This window comes from Sturnira hondurensis, unplaced genomic scaffold (assembly GCF_014824575.4).
Source record: "Sturnira hondurensis isolate 20B ecotype Veracruz unplaced genomic scaffold, ASM1482457v3 Scaffold0004271, whole genome shotgun sequence".
In the NCBI taxonomy this organism is placed as follows: domain Eukaryota; kingdom Metazoa; phylum Chordata; class Mammalia; order Chiroptera; family Phyllostomidae; genus Sturnira; species Sturnira hondurensis.
Genome location: NW_028076902.1, coordinates 7,582,874 through 7,601,494, shown reverse-complemented (window position 1 = coordinate 7,601,494; position 18,621 = coordinate 7,582,874). Strand labels below are relative to the sequence as shown.

Sequence of the window (18,621 nt, the reverse complement as noted above, 5' to 3'; positions counted from 1 at the left end):
AACAGGGGTGTGGGAGGAGGAAAAGGGGGGAGAAGGTACAGAGAATAAGTAGCATAGATGTTAGGTAGAAAATAGACAGGGGGAGGGCAAGAATAATATGGGAAATGTAGAATCTAAAGAATTTGTGACACATGGACATAAAGGAAAGGGGGGAATGGTGGGGAAGGGGTGTGCAGGGTGGAGGGGAATGAAGTGGGGGTAGAACAGCTGTAATGGCGTAATCAATAAAATATATATTTTTAAAAAGAAGTCTGTATCCTCACTCCTGAAACTTGAGAATATGTTGTTTTACGTGGTAAAGGGGAATTAAGGTTGCTACTCAGCTGACCTTAAACTGGGAAATAGGGAGAGTATCCTGATTTATCCGGGTGGGCCCAATGTAATCATAGGGACTTTAACAATAAAAGAAGTCAGCAAGAGAATTGATTGCACTGGTGTGTTATGAGGACTCAACTCGTCTTTGCCATTTAAAAACGAAGGAAGGGGCTAAGGAATGCAGGGGTCTCCAGAAGATGGAAAACACAGGAAACAGATCCTGTCCAGACCCCACAGAAAGAAACAGCCCCATCAACACCTGATCTTAGCTTGCTGAGACCAATCTTGGACCTGCAACCTGCCGAACTGCATACATTTATGTTCATTAAGGTGATAAATTTGTGAAAATTGTTATGGTGGCAAATAAAAAACTAAATACATGTTAATGAGAAAAAGTGACCCAAGATGATGCATATTTTTTAACAAGGAAAAAAATTAGACACAACTAACATTTTTTAAAGAAGTTTAATTGGATAGGCATATAAAAATATTTCCTCTTTAAGAATATAAACAAAAACGTGTATTTTCAGAAGAAAAAAAGGTTCTGTACTTTTGCCCTGATGCCACATGATAATCATATGATGATATAAATCCAGAATTGTACAGAAGTTTCCCAACTAAAATTAAATTCTGCACAGCACTTCTGTAAACTAGCACGAGTCTTTATCCCTAAGGACTTTGTACAAGTCAGTATTGTTTTCTGGCTGCCAAACTGGGAAACTTTGCTCATGCATGTCAAATATTTGGGAAAAATGCTATTTATTAAGCAATATTTCTCCCACTGTTTTGCTTTACATTCAATACTTTAAAAATTCATTTACGTGTTTGCCTATCTCCAAAGTAGCTTCTTTGTTTTGTTCTCAGCACACATTTTTAAAAAATTGGAATAAAGCTTGCCTTGGTTAAGATGGGGTGGGGAGAGGGCAGTCTGGAAAACAAAGAGGTAATTTAGTATATTTATTCATGCCAGCAAGATTGGATTAATATTTCAATTAAATAACTACAGCAGAAAAGTGTGAATTCAACAGTGTCATGGTGAAAAGTCCCCTACACTCTTTTCACTGATTACACATTTAAAAGAGCAAGATATTTTTCTTCCTCTGTCATTCTCACTGACATCTATCAACACAAACGGACTCTTCCTTAGAATCACATTCTATTATTCTGGAGAAAAAATAGTGACATTCATAATTAATGACTGGTGTCTTTAAAATAAACACATAACATCTATTAACCTCCTGCTAATAAAATTTCAAACCTCAACTTCTATACTTTTTTATGACAAATCTCAAGTTTGTCTGTTTAAATATTATTCATGTTTGTGCATAAAAAATGACATTTTTTGAAGCAGAAGCAGGAAGGTCAAACACAGATTAAATTGCATTCCAGTTTGTCTCTTTTTACAAATAATACTGAGACACACAAATGTCTCCAGAAATGGACATAAAGCCTTGCCTTTTCAGCGTGGTTCTTGGCTAGGACACATCATCTGGGAACCTGTTAGAAATGCAGAATCTCGGGCCCCATCCAGACCTCCTGCACCAGAATGAACATCTCCACAAGCTCCCCAGAGGATTCCTAGGCATTACCAAGTCTCAAAAGTTCTGGGCAATCATCAGTGCTGTGAAGGGGACACAGATCCTTTTCCTCCTCTCCTTGAAGTCCTCTCAGCCTTCATCAAGTTTCTGAGTTAGGCCCACTCTCTTATTCTCCATCAAATTCTACTGATATGAAGAAAGCTGGTGCTACATGCCTTTACATCCTTCAATTAATGTTACAAACTTGACCAACTTCAGGAATATATCAAATATGTGCATTTTAATCAGCTCTTTGAAGACCATCGGCCCAGCTGTTATAGGGAGAAGCCTTGTTGAGCAGGTCAGTCTTCACAGTGCCCTTCATGTCACAGCATCTGGCCCCCAGGAAACACTGGATCAATGTTAAAGGAATGAATAAATGAGTATGGCACAAAAGGTTGTCCCATCAACTCAGTCTTTAGTGCTGATGGTGAGGACCATTCAGCTTCTGTGTGGGTCAGACAGGCCTGGTTGCTACCTTGGTTTCCCTATAGGCCACCATAATTTATGGTGAAATAATGTTCTACTTCTCAGTACCTAAATGTATTTCTACCCTTTCAGCGAGGGCCAGACTGTGTCAGCTTGCCCTCTGGCAATAGCCTAGGTGAGGCTATTGGGTCATCAATAAGATGACCCATCAATCATCTTACTCCCCACATCTGTCTTGCCTGATACAATGAGCTCAGTGGGAAGAAAAACACTGAAGATTTCTGGTGACAGCTCAATTCAAATAATGTGTGGGCCTCATTTAGTTGTATTTTGAAGAGATAATGGCAAGCAAAAGATTGAATAGCCTAAATATATAGTGTATCCACTATACATTCAGTGAATAATTTAATTTGGCTTGAATGAAAAGATATGTGGAGACCCAAAGCTACTGATCCTGCCACCTGTGCCAACATCCAATTGTTTCCTCTAGTCTATACAAGCATCTACTAAGCCTAACTCTGTTTCCTGTTTTTCTTTGAGAGATTTGCCTCCAGCAAACCCCATGATGTCATAGACACTGGCTGTGGAACTGAGGGATTTGGTTCTCATCGCAGCTTTGTCATTAACCAGCTCTGTATCCTTGTACATCATTTAATGGCACTCAGGCTCACCTTTCGAATGGAGTAGGTAGATTATATCAGTGGTTTGTCAACCTTTCAGACTGCAAACCACCATCATACACTCAAAGCGCAAACAAAAGTTTTACAAAATAATTCTTAGGCTTATTACATGCAATGCACTTGCTTATTTTACATTATTTTCTGGTCTAGCTTCAAGTTAAAAACTCTAGACAAAGTGATTTCTGGATCCACTAATGGTATGCAAATACTATTTTAAAAATACTGGACTAGATGACTGTATTATTGTTGTAGCTGTTATGATTATAATTATTGACCATCAAGATTCTAGGAAGGTAGTTGTGAGGTGTATGGGTAACAGTCTATCCTCAATTCACAGGTATCCTAGGAAAGATCTATTTTTTATTCTTTCTGGGATGTGGCAAAACGGACACACCAACATTTTAAACTTTAAAGTCCAATTCTCCTATTTCCTCTTCATAGGCTTATTTAAACAAAAGATTTGAGATAAAGTTTACAGAGTAACCAGAAAGGTTTTTCTTGGGACTCAGCTTTCATTAGTCAAATAACTGCATTTGTTGAATAAATGAAGATGATTCTTTGAAACATAAGCTTTATTTATATTGACTTGACTTTCTTATCGTTCTTACACAGTGTGGCCCACATTTGCGGAGACCTATTATCTGGTAACAAATTCTAGCAACTGCTAATTATTTAGGCTCAGATATGTACTTTTTGACTTATTAAATAAACACAGAATTTTGCCTTTAAATGTCAAAAGTCAATGCTGATTTCAGTTTATTGAAAGAGATTTTCTCAGAATTAAATGGCAGTGTTGTGAATTGGTACAACTCTGGAGAGTTCTTTTGAAAACAAGGTAGGAAAACCCAACATAATTGTCAATTTCCTTTAACCCTTTAAACCAATAGTTTCATAAAAACGAAAGAAATTATTCCTTTTCTCCTTTTTATTGTATTTACTAGGATGATGCTGGTTTACAAAGTTATATAGGTTGCATGTGAACAATTCTATAACACATCATTTGCATATTGTTGGTGGCAATGCAGGTCAGTGCAGCCACTGCGGAAAGCAGCATGGAGTAACCTCAAAAAATTAAAAATAGAACTGCCTATGACCCAGTGATTCCACTTCTGGGAGTTTATCTGAAGAAACACAAAACACTAACTTGAAAGAATGTATGACACAGCCCAGCCCCAACAGCTGTCATCCTGAGCTCTATCTGTGAGTCTCTATTTTGATTGTTCAGTTTATTCATTAGATTCCACACATGAGTGATATCATATGGTACTTGTCTTGCTCTGACTGGCTTATTTCACTTACCACAATGCTCTCCGGGTGTATCCATTCTGTCACAAAACATAAGTGTCCTTCTGTTTAAGAGATGAGTAGTATTCCCTTGTGTAAATACAGCACAGCTTTTTTATCCACTCACCTACTGATTGGCACTCGGGCTGCTTCCAAATCTTGGTGATTGTGAATAACACTTTAATGAACAGAGGGGTGCATATATACCATCCTCATAAATTTTTTGGAATAGTTTGAGAAGAATTGGTGTTAGTTCTTCTTTGAATGTTTGATAAAGTTTACCTGTAAGCCATTGATGCAGGACTTTTGTTTGTTGGGAGTTTTTAAATCACTACTTCAATTTCAGTAGTTGTCATCTGTCAATTCAGATTCTCTGGGTCTCCCTGATTCAGTTTTGGAAGATTGTATGTTTCTAGATATTATCCATTTTGCCCAGGTCCAATTTGTTGGCATACAGTTGTTTGTAATATTTTCTTACAATTCTTTGTATTTCTTTGGCGTCAGTTATTTCTCTTTCATTCCTGATTTTATTTATTTAGGTCTTCTTTCTTATTTTTCTTGATGAATTTGGGTAAAGGTTTGTCAATTTTGTTTATCTTTTCAAAGAACGAGCTCTTGGTTTCATTCCTCTTTTGTATTTTTTTCAGACTCTGTATCATTTATTTCTGCTCTGATCACCATGATTTCCTTCCTTTTACTCCCTTTGAGCTTTTCTTGTTGTTCTCTTTCCAGTGTAAATTTTGATTATTTATATGAGTTGTTTGTTTGTTTCTTGAGAGAGGCCTGTAACGCTATGAGTTTCCCTATCAGGCTTGCTTTCACTCTGTCCTATAGATTTGGAGTTGTTGTGTTATAGTTTTCATTTGTTTCCAGGTATCTTTTTATTCCTTCCTTGGTCATATTGTTACCCATTCATTGTTTTGTAACATGTTGTTTAGCCTCCACATCTTTGGGTGTTTTTCAGGCCTTTTCTTTGATTGATAACTAGTTTCACACCATCTGGTCAGAGAAGATGCTTGATATGATTTCAATCATCTTAAATATATTGAGACTTGTTTTGTGTCCTAACATATGATCTACCCTAAAAAATATTCCATGTGCACTTGAAAAGAATGTATATTCTGATGATTTGGGGTAAAATGCTCCAAAGATATCAATTAAATCCATTTGATCAAGAGTGTCATTTAAGGCCACTGTCTCTGTTGGTTGTCTGTCTGGAAGATCTATCCATTGAAATCAGTGGTTGTTAAAATCCCTAACTACAACTATATTTCTGTTGATCTCTCCCTTTAGTCCATTAAGATTTGCTTTACATATTTAGTTGCTCATATAGTGGATGAGTAAATGTTTACTAGGGTTATGTTCTCTTGTTGGATTGTTCCCTTCATCATTGTGCAGTGTCCTTCTTTGTCTCTTAGCATAGCCTTCTGGAAATCCTTGGTTATAAGACTTCTTTTCAGCTAGTCTTCAGTTGGCTATTCAAGATGATTTCTGGCCCTGGCTGGTATGGCTCAGTGGTTGGAGCATCAGCCTGTAAACCAGAGGGTCCCCAGTTCAATTCCCAGTTAGTGCACATGCCTGAGTTGCAGGCCAGGTCCCCAGTGGGGAGCATGCAAGAGGCAACCACAAATGGATGTTTCTCTCCCTCTTTCCCCCTTCCTTCCCCTCTCTCTAAAAATAAATTTGTTTAAAAAGATGATTGTTCTATAATTCAGTAATTCCAATTTTGTCCTGGGAGGAGGAGAATGTAGTATCCACCCACTCTGCTGCTGTTGTGAGCGTTGGAAAGCCTGTTGGAAGTTCCAACTGTAATCCCACAGAGAGGTCCGCAGTGAAGATTTAGTATACCTCAACAACTGCTCCATAGAGAGCCCTACCAAGGTCCCAGCACCGCTGCTGGACTCACAGCGTGTCTCTACCCACCAGCAAAAAACAGCTTTTAAATTAAACTGTTTTCAACTTATTAAAAAGAAAACACCTCAGCTTCTAAATATAAGTGGTCTTGCACCCCAATGTTCATAGCAGCACAATTTACAATAGCCAAGAGTTGGAAGCAACCTAGGTGCCCATCAGTAAATGACTGGATCCAAAAACTATGGTACATTTACACAATGGAATTCTATGCAGCAGAAAGAAAGAAGGAGCTCCTACCCTTTGCAACAGCATGGATGGAACTGGAAAGCATTATGCTGAGTGAAATAAGCCAGGCAGCGAAAGACAAATACCATATAATCTCACCTTTAACAGGAAGCTAAACAACAAAACAAACAAGCAAGCAAAATATGACCAAAGACACTGAAATACAGAATAGGGGGACAGTGACCAGAGGGGGGGAGTGAAGGGAATTTCAGGGGAAATAGGGGAAGGATTTAGAGGAACAAATATAAAGGATACATGGACAACAACTAAGAAGGGTGGAAATGGGAGGGAGGGGGGAGCATGGGGGGAGTGGGATGGGTTGGGAGTAATAGACAGAAAACTGTACTTGAAAAATAATTAAATAAATTTAAAAAAAAATAAAAAAAAATAAGTGGTCCACACCACTCAATGTAAGATAAGCTTTTATCTTACATTATTTAAAATATTTACTTAAAATAGGCAGGAAGCAACCCTGCGTCACATTAAATGAAGGAATCAGGAAATAATTCTTAAAGTGTTAAAATCTGTATATGAAAATGTTTATTATGATATTATTTATACATGTTAACAGCACAGGCTTTCAAGTCAAACAGAAGGCATTTCAAATCACTATCTGCTATTACTGCCTGTGTGACCTTCAACAGTTGTGTAATATTCTTGAAACATCATATATTAACCTTCAAAACCACACAAGATTTTGTTTGTGTGCATGTGAGATAATGTGCACGTTGTGCTTAGCATACAGCCTAGCACACATAGCTACTCAATAAATGGTTGATAACATAAACCCTCTATTAAAATCATGGAGACATACAGCTATAAAAGACATTGCTTTTTTTACTGTAAAGCAAGTTTCTCACCCTTGACATTACTGACAGTTGGGCTGTGTAATTTTTTGCACATAATTCTTTGCTGTGGGGGTTGCTCTGGGTACTGTGGATGTTTGGCAGCAGCATCCCTGGCTTTACCTACTAGATGTCAATATCACTGCCTCCCATCCCCCTAGTCCATCCCCAGGTGTGATCATCAAAAATGTTTCCAGATATTGCCAAATGCCCCCAGGAAGGTAAAAGCACCCCAGGTAAAAACATGGAATCTTACATTATTAATAAAACTGGGTATAAATATTTGTATGTGAAATGAAAAATGTTTTAAATTCATAGAACTTTCTTTAATGTTATTATTGTATTGCTCTTATATTTTTACTTGAAAAAAATTTTAATCCTCACCTGAAGATATGTTTTTTATTGCTTTTAGAGAGAGGGGAAGAAGGGAAGAGAGAGAGAGAGAGAGAGAGAGAGACATCAACATGAGAGGGAAACATTGGTTGCTTCCTGTACACGCCTTGCCTGGGTATGAACCCATAACCTAGGTATGTGCTCTAACCAGGGATCAAGACTGCAACCTTTGGTATATGGAATAATGCTTCAATCAACTGAGCCACCTGGCCAGGGCACTTTTATATATTTTTAAAATATTTTATTTATTTATTTTAGAGAGGGGAAAGGAGGGAGAGAGGTGAGAAACACCAATGTGTGTCTGTCTCTCCTGTGCCCCTTTTTGGGGACCTGACCTGCAACCCAGACATGTACCCTGACTGGGAATCGAACTGGTGACCCTTTGATTTGCCTTTGGTTTGCAGGCCAGAGCTCAATCCACTGAACCACACCAGCCAGGGCCACTTTTATATCTGTAAAAGTTTTTACATACATCTGAATATTACTTGCTTTACTGATTTGGTAATTGTGCTTGCAATAGTGTAAGAATAACTCAACACAATATAAAAACACACAATGTTCATTGTTATTAGCTTTCACAATAAAAATGGGAATTAGCTAATAACTGAGAAATACAGTGTTAAATAACATATAGCCTCTTTCTCATTGTTAATATTTAGGAATGAAAAGATACAGTGTTGTTTTCACCTACCAAAGCTTCATTAATTGCTTGGGATTGTTAAAATGTGAAACACGAAGCCCTGGCTGGTGTAGCTCAGTGGATTGAGCGCGGGCCTGAGAACCAGAGGATCACGGTTCAATTCCCAGTCAGGGCACATGCCTGTGTTGTAGTCCAGTTCCCTGCAGGCCAACTCCCAGCAGGGGATGCACAAAAGGCAACCATACATTGATGTTTCTCTCCCTCTCTCCTTCCCCTCTAAAGATAAATAAATTTTTTAAAAAAAGTGAAACACGAGATTGTACTTTGTTTCGTGTGGGTATGTTCTGGAGTTCTCCAGTCCCCGAGATAATAAATGGCCTAACATCCTTAAAATGACAGCGCTTCATTCACCTCTGATAATTACCCACAAACTGACTCTTCTTTAGTTGTAAAAGGAAAAGATGGAATGGAGAAAGGAAGAAAAATCCATAGTTTTGAAAGGAATTTTAGAAGTTTCAGTGTTTTAGTATTTTAATCTTTTCCTCCTCATTTCTAAGCTGTGTAAATTAGAGCCTAGGAAACTTAAGTGAATTGCTCAGGAGTGTGGACATGCTAAAGAACTTCTTGGTTTCATTTCAAGATAATTTGTTCACTTATTCAATGGTTTCTTTTTTGCACTAAATATTTTTTATTTTTGAATCTAGTGATGTGGCATTGGTTAATAAAATTATATAGGTATCAGGTATACAATTCTGTATCATCTGCATATTGTATTGTGCGTTCATTGCCCCAAGTCTTCATCACCGTTATCCCCCCTTGCCCTCTCCTACTTCCCCCACCTCCTTAATGGTTTTTGTGTGCTCCCCATGTTCTAAAATAGATGGTGGGGTAAAGCCATGAATGAGATGTTCTTAGAACTTTCGGCCTACTGTATCCAGAGGGTTTATATTCACTAATATTTTTACTAGCAGCCCAGACACCTCTACTCAAGAGTCTTTCCTGGACAGTCTTCCGGTGGAGAACAGGAAAGGTCAGTGGGGCACTTGGAAAGCTGGGCAATGCTTGTCTCAGGGCAGCTCACATTTCATTACAATCCTGACCTCTAACCACTGGCCCTCTGCCTACATTGCTTTGTGGCTTTTTATCATCTTTAGCTCTCAAACACCCCTTAAATTATGGCAAATTTTTGTGAGGTAGTGAAGGTCTTCAGTTTCATTGCTTCCAGACTTGTAGCCTGACAACCTTCCCCTGTTTTTTCCAGTACATCATGACATTCTTCAAAATCCTTCTCCTTCATAATTAATCCAAATCTAGTTAATCCCTTCCAGCTATGACCATTGAAACTTTGTGCTGTACAGAAGTCCCCAGCTGATTTCCAATCTACTGGCAGCTTTTCAAATCTTCCCTGGCTTATTAAAAAACAAACAAACAATTGTTCTAGAACGTGAGAGGAGAACCCCAAATTTGACGGATTCAGGGCCACATCAAAATTATGCCAATGAGGAAAGAAAAGAACACAAACAGTCAACCTTTAAGAACTATTTCCCTCCCCGAAAGTGTGGCACAGTGCAAGTTTTTGAACTCTAACACTCTGAGGATAAACTCAGATAAATCATTTGTCTTTCAGCATTCTCCCCTGTACATTCTTTAGAAGACTGACCTGTGTGAGTATATGTTGTACTTTTTGCTTTTAATATGTCAAAGCAAAATAAGTTTTCTTTCATCTGGTTTGCTTGTCTTTAGAGCAAAATTATGCTAATTCAATGCAGAAACAATATTAAAATTGAGAACAACTGGTTTGTAATTATATGCACTATTCTGTTATTATTTCTCACTCTTTCCTTCCACTAGTTCTGTTTAAGGGGTCCTCTCGTTGGCATCACACATCTCTAGCAGCCAAAATGGTCATTAGTTTCCCTTTGTAACTTTCCTTAAGTTACCCTGCTTACGTGAGAGTGAAGTTTTGTGAGCAAAGCATGAAGCAATTAGCAAATTCATTATGATCATGTTGTTTCATGAAAGTTTGAGATCCAGTAGCCTTTCAAATGACAGGAGTGAGCCTTTTATTTTAAGGTTAATAAAAAACACTTAGCAGCAAAAGTGCACATTATTGTGTCTGCCCAAACCATTCACTGAAAGTGGCAGGGGACCCTCTGAGAAAGCTCTGTCAGGCAAGGCTGATTCCTGGGACAAATGGGAGGGAAGTGCTCTCACATCAGACTGTTATCAGGTGTTTCAGGAATGCTACAATGTCTAAACAAATATCAGAACACTGTCCATGATATATAAACAGAGTCATCCTCAGACATGTGGCCAAATAACTAGCAAATACACTGCAAATTGTTGAACAAAAAGGAGAGAAGGAAGGAAGGAAGGAAGGAAGGAAGGAAGGAAGGAAGGAAGGAAGGAAGGAAGGAAGGGAGGGGGGAAGGAATTTGAAGCACTGTTTTCAAACTTAGGAATATATCAAAACGTCTTAGAGAACTTGTTAACGTAAAAATTACTGCATCCTATACCTGGAGGTTTTTTTTTCTTTTCTTTTTTAAATTGAGATAAAATTGACATTTAACATTAGTTTTAGGTGCAGAACATAATGATTTGATGTCTGTATATATTGTGAAATTATTACCACAGTGAATCCAGTAAACATCCAACTGATTTTCTTTTGTGCTTCAACTGACTTCCAGTTGACTGACAGCTCAGTTCTTCAGGCCTTCCCTGACTGCCAGCAGTGCTGTGTTCCTTTGCGGGCACTGCTCTAGCTCAGGTGCTCCACATATTTCACCAAGGCTGTTTTAATTGGCTACAAAGCAGTTTCTGCTCCAGACTGCCCACTTCATCGGCAGTACCACCAGATGGTTCTGTCTATAATCAGTGTTAACCCTGTTGCTCTTCTATATGGGGGATGTGGGATTACTTCAAATCATCCATCTAATGTCTGTTCCTTCAAGCCATCTAAGATGTCCACCAGCCACTCACCCTATGCCATATGAAAGCAAATGCAGACTTGCATCATCCCCTTTCCTGCTGGTATCACTTCACCTCTTACTCGAATTCGGACTCCTCACTCCCATTTTCATTTTACATTGCTGCCTTTGCACCCCTAGACCCCACTTCACATTTATGTCCTTCCAAAAAAACTCAACTAGCATTTTTTTTTTTTTTGCTTAAAATTGTCACTAATCACCCTGGCTGGTGTGGCTCAGTGAATTGAGTGCCAGCCTGTGAACTGAAAAGTCATTGGTTCGATTCCCAGTCAGGGCACATACCTAGGTTGCGGGCCAGGTCTGCAGTTGGGTGCACGCAAGAAGCAACTGATAGATGTATCTCTTATACATTGAGGATTTGCTCCCTCTTTTTCTCCCTCCCTCCCTCTCTCTGTAAAAATAAATAAGAAAAAATTAAAAAACAAAAGGATTGTCACTAATCAAGCCCCAGCCATCTTCTCAGAACTGCAAGCCTGGCTGGGTCCATTGGTTTACTGCTATAGATCACATTCCAACCAGGACGATACCAAAATACTCACTAAGCACATAAGGACATTTTGCAATTCTGTCCCCAGACTACAAACAGCCCATAAACCACACCTGATGGGTGTGTTTGGTCTGACCACCAAAGAAGGGTGAGTGGAACACAGTAGTAAACAGATTTCCCATGCAAGTCTGGGTTGCTAGTGTCTGTCAACAATCCACTGGGGCTTGAGGAAGCCAGAGGCTCTGCCACCGCCCTGTTGACTTACAGTTTGCAACACTGTTTCCAGGCCTCATCTTTTGTCAGTGTCCACAAGCACCCAGGGGCCACCCTCTTGGGAACTTCTTGCACAGGTCTTCTTTTTTTCACCTAGTTCCCCATACCTTGGCTTATACAAACTTCTAATATAAGAAAACAAGCTCAAAATAAATCCTGGGGATATAATGTACAGCATGGTGACTACAGTTAATAACAGTTAATTGTACATTTGGAAGTTGCTAAGAGTAAATCTTAAAAAGTTCTCATCACAAGGAAAAGATATTGGTAACCATAGTGGTGATGGATGTTAACTAGACTCACTGTGGTGATCATTTTGCAATATACACAAATATCCAATCATTATGTTGTATACTTGAAACTAGTATTATATATGTCAACTATACTTCAATAAAGAAAAAGAAAAAAACGGCTTCTCAGTCCGCGCTGCCCTCCTTTTTCCCTTCACTTCCCCAGGACCCCACCCCCATGCTGGCGGGTGGGGGGGGGGCGGGGGTTGCCTGAACACCAACCAGAGGTAGGAGGTGGCGGCGGTCTCTAAGGCACGCTCGCCAGGGTGCCTTAGGAGGGGCAGGGAGCCACTGGCGCCAGAGCCCCACAGAGGGGCGAGCCTGTGCCTGCCGCCGACCCACTCACCACCCCAACCTCCTCCGGTTTGAGGATTAAGGAAAAAGTTTCCCGGGCCTGGTGCAGCTTGACAGTTGACCGCCCAGGGGGTGGGGCGACAGGTGCCAGTAGTGGTGAGGCTGCCAGGAAGGGGTTGGGGCTTCCCCAGGGGCGGAGTATCCTTCTCCTCTCCCCTTCCGGCCCCTAGCCCTCACCTTCCACCCCGCCCCGCGCCCCCCCACCCCCGCACCACAGGGACCCCAGCGCCTCAGGAGCCCTCTGCAGTCAGATACTATCATCTTGCCACACTGTGGAACCATGTTCATCAGGTGAAATTTTCCGGGCCCTAATCATGCTGAGCAAATACTTAAAAATAACAAGAGAAGGAAAACTACTGAGACATAAACAGTTATGTGGCGCAATTCTAGTTGCTGATGATGGCAGAATTTCAGCTCATAGATCGGTGCTTTCCTCTGTCTCAGATTATCTTGCTGCCATGTTTACCAATGATGTTGTGGAAGCAAGAGAAGAAGAAAACCAGAAGGTGTAGAACCGAATTCGCCATGGTCCCTGATTCAGTATGCATATACGGGCTGCTCTGAATTTAGAAAATGGTAATATTGAGTCCCTATTATAGGCAGTTTGCCTTCTTCAGCTTTCACAGGTTGCGGAAGCTTGCTGGAAGTTTTTAATGAAACAGCTTCACCCACCAACCTGTCTTGGAATCTGTCCTTTTGCTGATGCCCAAGGTTGTACAGGTTTGCATAAAGTGGCTCACAATTATACTATGGAACATTTCATGGAGTGATTCAAAACCAGAAATTTGTGTTATTACCAGCGAGTGAAATTGCAGGACTTGGTCAGTGATGACCTGAACATTCCTAATGAGAAGTGAATGCACTGCTGACTTGAGCCCCTCATGATTTGGAACAGAGATGGAAAGATCTCAGCAAACGTTTGCCTTATAGGCTACCTCTTCTTATACCACAGTTCCTGGTAGACATGGAAAATAATGCACTTTTCGAGGGCAGTGTAGAATGACAGAAACTCCTTCTGGAAGTAACGAAGTGTCATTTATTACCACAGACGACCCATGTTACAAAGTCCTTGGACAAAACCTAGGAAGTCAACTGTTGTTACACTATTTGCCATTAGAGGAATGTATTCAACAGAAGGAGCAACAAACATTGAAAAGTATGATCTCTACCAACACATGGACTCCTGTGGCAAATAGCAATGGGAGGAGGCTGCAGTGCAATATTGCAGCATTAGGTGACACACTGTGTGTGTTCGGAAAAAGAGGTGGACTGAAGGTTTTGACTACTGTAGAATGCCACAAACCCAATAAAAACCTGGAGTGTGAAGCCTCCCTATGTCCACACATAGGCACGGCCTGGGTGTGGCAGCATTGGAAGATCCTGTGTATGCAGTTGGAAGGCATGATGGCTGGAGCTATCTGAATACAGCACAAAGACGCAACCCTCGGGCTTGCCAGTGGAATTTTGTTGCCACTATGTCCACCCCCAGGAGCACAGAGGTGGGGCAGTACTAAGAGGGAAGCTTTGTGTAATTGGTGGTCGTGACAGAAGTGCTAGTCTCAAATGAGTAGAATGTTTTGATCCTCATACTAATAAGTGGACACTCTGTGCACAATGTCAGAAAGAACATGTGGAGTAGGAGTAACTGCCTGGAATGGATTGCTGTGTGCTATGGAAGGACACCGTGCTTCCCCACCTACCTTCACTTCCACACTTTCAGACTGTAAGGGGAGTTATCATCCCACAACAGGAATGTGGACAGCAGTGGCACCTGTGAGCATCAGCAGAGAGGCAGTGGGGATCCATTTACTTGGAGATACACTGTATGCCATTGGAGGGTATGTCTAGTAACCACTGGAGTGACTAAAGTTTAAATCTTAAAATAGCCTCCCCTCCTTTAAAAAAAGTTTTAAAATACACTTCATAATATTTTTGTTTAGAGCTGTTATAGGTTTACAGAAAAGATTGAGGAGGTACAGAGATTTCCCTATAGTCCCTGCCCCACTCCCCTTTTTATACCTATCAGCAGGCAAAGGCTTAGAAATGCTAGTACCCAGTGGTGGAGAAGGGAGAGGAAAGTGCGGGTCTCAGACCTGACAGTTCAAGTATAAACAGGTGCAATTTTTAGAAGAACAGTATGACACTCTGCATCAAAATCTTTACGTATGTGTATATTATTTGACTCAACAGTTCCAGGTATTAGAATTTGTCCCAAAGAAGCGATTTGTAAATTACTATTTAAAATAGTAGGAGAGCAGTGTAGGAGAGCAGGTAGGAGGAGAGACTCTGACACTCAGTCGCCTGGTTCAAGTGCCTACAGTTACTGGCATCCAGACGTCTGACAGGTAATCTGATCTCTCTGTCCTGCGGTTTCCCTGTCGGTCAATGAGGGTAATGACAGTACCTCATGGAGTCGTGGAGTGCACAAGGTACTTAAAACACTCTGACTGGTGCTTGGGTACATAGCAAATGCTTTAAAAGTATCAGTTATCATTGAGTACCAGTTTTACTCATAAAACAATTAACTGTTATCACTGGCAAAATGTTGTAAATACCCATAATTTGAGGCTTTGCTAAATAAATCACAGCACATTCAAATAATGGCATGCTACAGAGCTATTATAAATTATGGTGAAGAATTCTTCATGACATGGAAAAACCATGGCACACTATTACATAAAGAGAACCAGTCATAAATGCAGTAGAAACACAAAAATTATATGCTTTTAGAAGAAAACAGAGAGGGAAAGAAATATACTAAAATATCTGAGTGTTGAGCTTACTAATGATTTTTTATTTTAGCCTTTGTCATTTTCTGTATTTTCCTCATTTTTTAAATGTTGCTTCTGCGACCATTGTGGGTAGGTAACTATTTTAGAAATGGCTTAACTACTGTTAAATTTCTTTTCTAATGAAAGTTAAATGTGCATTCCCAAAATTAACTAGAAAAAAATTTTTGACGTCCCAGTAACTATCTGGCTTTATCAAATGTTTTTGCTAAAAAAATAATGAGTTTTATATATTGCAAAAAATGCTCATGAACTCATCCCATTGCCATATGCACACCTTCATTCAGTATGACTGCAGCTTTCCCATCAAGAGGTAAAGAAAGTTTCTCTACTCCTTGAATCTGGCTTTGGCTATGTGACTTCCTTTGGCCTATGGGACATAACAGGGCCTGTCCTTCACAGAGTCTGCCAAGAGAAGCAGCCCTGAAGAGTTCACTAGGAAATGTGTGTGTGTGTGTGTGATGGGGGGGGGGCATCTGGGGAGAAGCTTGAGTCTGGCAACTGAGGCCATCAAGCCCACCCAGCCCTGGTGGAGCTGGTGGTCTTGGTTAGAAGAACTCACAGAATCAGAAGTCACTACGTTTTGCAAGTTCTTTTCCAACCAGCAAAACCTTAATTGATTTTTTTTCTGATGCAAATGGTTGGGAATATATGAAGGCCAAGTCAATGAGATCATCAATCCCATTCTTCAGTTTTTATCTTCAGCTCAAGACTTCATCTGTATCAGTGTTCCCCACTGTGGCTACATCTCAGAAACAGCTCTGGATGCGGCTCATCATCTTCCAGATATTCTGAATTTAGTGTCTCAGGAGTGAGGCCCAGGCACCGATATTTATTTAAATGCCCTACATGAGTAGCTCAGTTGGTTCCAGCATCGTCCAGAAGCACCAAGGTTGCGGGTTCCATCCCCCATCAGGACACATACAAGATTATCACAATAAGCGTACAAATATGTGGCAAAACCAAAATTAGTGTCTCTCTCCATTTCTCTCTCTCTCTCAAGTCACTTTTTAAAAAAGCCCTGGATAATGGTAATGTGTAGCCATTACCATTACCATTAATGGTTCTCAACCCCCAGGGTTGAGAACGCCTGTTCTTCACACAAACATCCCTTCATAGGGATAATACTCTTAAGCTTCTAAGAGAAGTACTGTGCCTCAGTAAGGGCAGATTTTATTTATCACTGAATAAAGCAACATTATCTCTAAGCTTTGGAGATTTTATTTTATTTTTTAAAGATTTAATTTATTTATTTTTAGAGAGAGGGGAAGGGAGGGAGAAAGAGAGGGAGAGAAACATTAATATGTGGTTGCCTCTCACATGCCAACGGGGGGGCCAGGCCCTCAACCTAAGCATATACCCTGACTGGTAATCAAACTGGTGACCCTTTGGTTCACAGGCCAGCACTCAATCCACTGAGCCATACCAGCCAGGGCATAAGCTTTGGAGATTTTAAAAGTACAAAAAATTAAAGAAGAAACTAGTTATTTTTCAATTCCCCCACATTACCTAGTGTTAAGCATCTTAGTACATTTCCTTGTGAATCATTAGTCTTTTCCTCTTAAAAATATTATTCTATAATTTGTGAAAAATTGAACAATATTATTAGAATGGATCAGAATAACACATAACAGTACAAAGAACAAAATGGAAGTTTAAAAAAAGCCAAAACACTACAAAACCTCCTAAGTAACAATCATTAAGAAAACATTATTTCACAAAGCATCTTTTTGTATAAATAAATACTTCTGTGTTACCATTAGACTACAACATAGCTATTAACTAGTTGAACTAACCTGTATTAGTTTTAATTTAATCTTTATCATATTTTTTCCATTAATATGTAGTCTCCTTATATCTCTCTCCCCCCAGCCATTACCACCCTGTTATCCATGTTCATGAGTCCTCTTCCTTTTTGTTCAATGCCTCCACCCCCTGGACTCCCCACCCCCACCCCCCACTAGCTGTCATCTGTTCTCCATCTATGAGTCTGTCTCTGTTTTGCTTGGTAGGGCAGTCTGTTCATTAGATTCCATGTATGAGGGAAATCATATAGTATTTGTTCTTCTCTGACTGGCTTACTGCACGTAGCACAGTGTTCTCCACGTCCATCCATACTGACTAACCCATCTCAAACACAGACTGCAGTAACCTTTCACAAGTGGCCTTTACCATTTACATACAACTGATGTACATGGGTCGGGTTTTTCTTAAATTAAGAGGCTAGACAATGCTTATGAACATGTTTACCACTTTGATGGGTTTATCAATTCAAAAATCTATGTCCTTACGATTTAGGTTTTATTAGATTACAGAAACTGGGGAGATTCTGCTCCTTGCAGCACATGAACAGCAAGTAGTAAGTTTTCTCTGTGATTTACTTGTTCAACTGCGTTTTTTCACAGTCAGAATCATGTATTTACATTTCAAGTCGCATTTCCTAGATTTGATATGACTGTTTCAAATAAAAATACTTTCAGTATTGACTTGCCTTCTCACTCAAGTACATGTGAAGGTCATGCTGGGTCATTCCTTATTGGCACCCATAGAACATAGCATGTCCTGTACTGCTTCGTCTGTTGTCTGGAGAAAGGTCCTTAATGGGTCCATTATACAAGTTTTCATCCTGCTCTGCACACAGTGCCTTCTTCATCTTCAAAACAAGGTGCCAGGCTACACCCAGTTGAATATGAATCAAGAATTCACTTGCAAGTTGTAAAACATTCTGTCCAATTCCATATAAAAACAACCAAATAAAAATCATGTTTTCTTAGGACTCATCTAATTTTAACCCCTATTTACAACCCAAAACAGACCCAAAGGAGTTGAAAGTCAGTGGTAAATTCCATTTGTTGCTACATGTACTGGGGTATATATAGATTGCTAATTCTAGGAACTAAGTGATTATTTATAGCAAGCCCAATCTTTTCTACAGAACAGCAGACACAGTTCTTCTGCAAATATGATAAACTCTAAATAAACCTTAAAAACAGAAGAGACATGGGAAAAAGCCCTGTGCTGTGCATGAAACATGTGCATATACCCTCGCCATCCTTCCACCCCTGACCTCCTGTCATTTACAGTGTTTTTTAGAAATATAAGAAGCCACAGGGTACGCCTAGCATTTCTTTCTGAAATG

The 18,621-nt window shown here is 39.8% G+C and overlaps 1 protein-coding gene and 1 pseudogene across 3 annotated transcripts in view; one reads left to right on the top strand and one right to left on the bottom strand.

The window, feature by feature from the left end:
- Positions 1 to 18,621, bottom strand: part of GCNT2 (glucosaminyl (N-acetyl) transferase 2 (I blood group)) — a 103,720-nt gene that overhangs the window by 10,195 nt on the left and 74,904 nt on the right. The gene's annotated exons all lie outside the window — the stretch shown is intronic.
- LOC118986455 (kelch-like protein 5) lies at positions 13,008 to 14,579 on the top strand (annotated as a pseudogene).